Source organism: Neopsephotus bourkii, unplaced genomic scaffold (genome assembly GCF_033783945.1).
Source record: "Neopsephotus bourkii isolate Nb327-2 ecotype Australia unplaced genomic scaffold, CSIRO-AGI_Nbou_v1 NB_1232, whole genome shotgun sequence".
Taxonomy (NCBI): domain Eukaryota; kingdom Metazoa; phylum Chordata; class Aves; order Psittaciformes; family Psittacidae; genus Neopsephotus; species Neopsephotus bourkii.
Window position 1 is genome coordinate 146,243 of NW_026901717.1, and position 5,045 is coordinate 151,287.

General features: G+C 36.9%; 1 long non-coding RNA gene across 1 annotated transcript; it reads right to left on the bottom strand.

Moving 5' to 3' along the window:
* Positions 1-238: 238 nt before the first annotated feature.
* Positions 239-4,245, bottom strand: LOC133218179 (uncharacterized). Its single transcript, XR_009727074.1, has 2 exons — positions 1,956-4,245; positions 239-1,213 (listed from the first exon to the last, which is right to left on the bottom strand). It is a non-coding gene; the product is annotated as an uncharacterized LOC133218179 (long non-coding RNA).
* Between the last annotated feature and the right edge of the window lie 800 nt (positions 4,246-5,045).

A 5,045-nucleotide genomic window follows, 5' to 3' on the forward strand; every position in this document is an offset into this window, starting at 1 on the left:
CATGAGGATGGAGGTCACATAAACTCACTGTTCTTTGCAGTTCAGATCTATTTGCATAATCTAAGTTTTCATTTTAAACAAATTAAGTGCCTGGCACTTTATGGTTGTGAAGAAACCTCCCTGAGGTGTGAGTGAAGTATGGAGCCACTGAAAGCAAAGTCCACTGCAGGTCAAGTGGGAAAAGGCAGTGCAGAGGAATCAAGGCTTCATAACATAAACAGAAGTGCAAGAGATGGGAAATATTTCACATTTTATTAAATCAGACTTTTACAGTAGTTGTTGAAAGCAAAAAACACTGAATTATATTTAGATAATAATTCCATAAATAATCTGTGTTTTCACAGCAGTCACAAAGTCTGGAATTTATGTGCTAATTACAGACCCCAAATCATCTCTGCACAGATTTGCAATTAAAACTGAAATATTTTCATATACAATGTAAGCCCCTGTATTCATAGCAACAGCTAAGAGACATGCTGGTTACAGTTTGCTCAGTAAATCTGAATATTTTATGTTTGAACACAATTGTTTCACTATTGTTGTCTTTACATTCGGTCTCTTAAAAGCTGAAAGAGTTTAAAGCCTAATGCCACACTGTGGGTTTCTATTTATTTTTTTTTTAATATATTCTTTATATAGTAATGTATACACTGCAACAATCCAAGGGAACAAACGCTTATTGGAAGACGTAGAGAAAGCAAAATTCCTGCTTATTATTATATTCTTAATAAATATTGTAAAAACACATACTTTTAAAACCCTGCAGTGACAGCAAAGTGCAGGAAGAATGCAAAATTAGGGAGAATGTTGAATAATTCAGTAGCTTGTTATGTGATTAGATCTGATTGGCCCACACTAAGATGCTGCCCATAAAAATGATTTCCCATGGTAACATTGGTCTAGGGGTGGGGGGTTTATGATGTCCATAAAATGGGAGAACAAGGCTTACTGGAACTAATAATACCATGGCTGCATGGAATGATTGATGATCTTTAAAAAGCCCCAGATTGGTTTCATCTTTCTTCAGATTTTATCACTCACTCTTTCTTAGTCACGTGCAATCACTAAGGCAAAGAGAGGTAACAAGTGTTTGATGTATGATACTTGAGCCACTTTTGTCAGAACTGCATTAATTTTAAACTGCTCTTGTATTTGATACTCCCAACATGTAGATGTTCTTTATTTTTTCTCCAGCTGATGAGAACAGACACTCCTGGGGTTGGGTCAAGAGGTAAGCCAAGCTCATGTTAGAGCAACAGTGCCAAAAATCACAATAAAAATTAAACAGATCTTCCTTCCTTGCACTGGGACCATTTCCATTACTGATTAAATGGATAAAAAGCCATGCAGGCCTGACATCTTCTTGGATGAACCTCATATCTTTTATTATTTGCAGTACACATACACCTTTCAGAATACTACTTACGCTTCTTAGAATAAATTATCCATTTCAATTCACTCTATCCTTCACACTCTGCAGAGAGCCACAAAAGCTCCTCTTATGTCAGAAGAAATTTCAGATGGATCAGGGAAAAAGTACTTAATTGAACCATTTGGGAAAAAAAAAAAAGGTCATTTCCATTTGTTCCTGAAAGTTTATACATCTCAAAGATGACAAATCAAGCCAGATATCTTAATCATTTGTTGGAAACATCCTTATCAGTAACTTATTCATAAATATTACAGATGTGTGAGCTTAAAAGTGTTCGGCAAGGTCTCAAAGGGAAAAGAAAGGGTATTACTGGGTTGATCCAATAGCAATGTGTTAGAGTCCTGCCCATTTGGAGAATTTTCCATTATCCCCATTTGCTCTAGTTGGAAGAATAATAGATAAATCAGCAGGACATCAGGTTTCTGAGACTCATCAATGCTAGACATGGATATGTTTATTCCTATAGGTATGATTACAAGACCATATGCATACCTGCACCACACCTGTATGCTTGTCCTCTCACCTGTGATGACTTTGTCTCCTGTAGAGTTTAATGGTTTTCTGTTTTGACAATTTAAACACCACTTCAACACTGTTTAACAAAATCAAGAGCAGTTCTTGGCAATTAATTTCTGCCGTCAATAGTATTCTCAAACCAGGCAACTCCCCTTAGAGCAGGGAACCATAACAGCAAAGTCTGTTCGAGTGAAAGAGCAAGACAATTCATTAGACAACTCTGCAGCAGCTAAAAGTGGCGGGGGATGTCAGCCCGTGCTCCTGTGCTTCAATACTAATGAGAGTCATTGCATATTCATAATCCTAAATACAGTCAGCTTCTGATAAAAACTTTTGTCATCGAAGCTTCACAGCAAGAGCAAAGCATTGCACTCCTCGTGTCGTGACTCATCCACCAAGCCAGTGCAAGAGCAAGATTGATTGTTTTGCAACTCAGTCTGACAGGGAGTTAAGAGATACTGCCCCAAGGGTCCCAAAACTAAGCTTAGTTTGATTACAAGGCTCCAAGTAATCAAAGAAACAAAAGAGAGGGAGGAAAATGAGGGGGGAAATGTTTTGTCTTGTTAGCCAGTTTTGGGCTTGGTTTTTTTTGTTATTTTTTTAAAGATAAAGGAAGCTCTAAAGATGTAGCTTTCATTATTGGGTGTTGAGAGTAATTATCTGTTAGGCATTTAAAAAAGTTCATAACAATTTTTATCACAGAGGAAGAATGGCAAATGCTAGCAAACTTGTTCCCATGTTGTACGAACACTGCTGCATGTCTTAATAAATACAAATTTCTAAAACAGTATGAAGTTTCACGTCAGTATGAATAGCAAAGATTAGTGAACTCAGCCTGTCAGATATTAAAATCAGCTCTGCAAGTGTTGTGCTACCCAGAATTCACTTCTTGCAGGTTCCTTTTCATTTTTGTTGTCAGCTCCTTCTTCTCATCATTGTTGCTATTTTTATTAGTTTTGAGAAAATACCCATCTCCTTTACTGGCAGCCAAATCCTGAATGTGCACAGCTCTGCTAGCCTTTGACCCTGAAATACCTGTCTTGTGGGCCAGCTGTTAGCATCCCCTGGAGTCAAAGAAGAGAAACGTGTGTTTCAGCACCCACTTTGAAAAAGCCTTGAGCATTTTCTCACTCATAAGGATGTCTTCAGCTGTAATGCCAGCACATTTCCACATCTTTTTGACAGGCAAGCAGACTATAAAATATACATAAAATTAAATAAAACAGGACATTAACACAAAGGTTTCAAAATATAATTACAGTGCAGGGTTGGAATTTTTTTCCCCACAGCAATTATAAAATCATGCATTTGGGAAAAAAAAAAAAAAAAGAACTTCACAGCTCAAGAGAAATCATGAAGGATTAAAGATGGGGAGGTTTTTCTAAATTATTAAATATCTCAGTCATGTGTATACAAGCTTTGAAAATAGAAAAATCTTGTAGTTATGATTGATTGAGGTAACTGATTATCCACAGATATTTTAAGTGTTGAGACATTAAATTGTCAGCCATATCAGTTTGATTGCAGTAAAACATGAAAACATTGACTTTTGTCTAGTTAGAGAAATTTATTTTTCCCAGAATGACAATCCTTTAAGTAGAAACCAGGCAGCTTGCCAGCTCTCCATGTCATACATTGAAGTTTGCAAATGCAACCCATATTTTCAAATGTTTTTCAAGGTTCAATGAATGGTGCATAGGTCTTTGGCAAATAGTCTTGTCATAAACAGATTTCCATATACTGCTTCAATCTTCCTTAAGCCTGGCATAGACTAGTATTTATTCATTACAAATAAATGAATGGCATAGACAGTGGTTCACATTCAAGGTGTATACATATTCAGAGCTCTTCACTTATGTTAAATATTTATCTAAAAGAAACAGTAACCCTCCTTGGACTAAAGCTATAGGAACAAGTTTGATTAATGTTTTACAAGCCTGAAGTAAATGCTCATCATAACTGTCAGCAACCTGACAGCTTTCAAAAAAGAGCCTTTGTTCCTGCGATGAGTAATTTGTGTGATATTCTTTAAGATACCACACTCAAAACCTTAGAAGGAGAAGGTGTTGCATTCAAGTGAATTCTACTCTAAATGTGATTGCTGTTAAGTCTGCTTTGTATTCCGGATTCTTGATATGCACATAGTATTTGACAGGATAGAGACTTTTTTCTTTATTTGTTGTTTTTTCTTGTCAGAGCACTTGTGCTTTCTCATTAGACAGAGGTGTACTCAATGAGTTTTGTATCTACAGGTGCACGAGATCTGTCATTACCCAGTGCCCTGCGTCATTTTCATACCTGATGTGGTTTGATGGGTAAATCCTGGCACAAAGAATTGCAGGGTACCTTAATAATTGCATTGGGTTGACTGAAAGTGTAAGGAAATGAAAAGCTGACTGAAAGTTGGAGGACCACAGAGGAACAGTTGAGCAGTGCCTTGAGATGCAAAGGGACCAACTATTCCCTACTTACTGGGATGTTAATCATATTCTCCTAACTGGAGTAGCAACACCTCTGCCACAGAGAATTAGGCAGTGGCACATTGTGTCACCAGCATTAATAAGCAAGTAGCTCAATAACATGTCAACTGCTGAAAAATAAAACTGAGTTTACTCATTAGTGTGGGGAAATATTTCGTTCCTGACCCCTTCAGGCAAGAAGGTTACTGTACAGCATGAAGCATTATATTTGATTACTTTTAGATAGCCAAACTTTACCCTCAGTTGTACAATTTCGAAGCCAGGAAGGAGCATTCAGTTTAAATAGTCACAATATTTACCTGTTTCTATGTGTAGTTACAGTGAATAATAGCTTTTAACTAATCCATCACTTAAAAAATCCAGTCAAAATATTTGACTGAATGGCACTGGATTCCAGTTTGAATTCATGCTAGGTAGAGTAATTAATCTTGATTTCCATCCATCCATGAGCTCTTTTATTTTTGTTCTGTGGGTCTGCATACAGCAGAGAAGATGGCCTTTCTCATTCTCCACTCAACTGGTATTCTGTTTTACAAACTTTGGGTGAATTCAAGGTAAGTCACTCTCAGACTGAGGTCTAACTGCTTGCACACCGCTATCTGACGTTAAGTAAAACC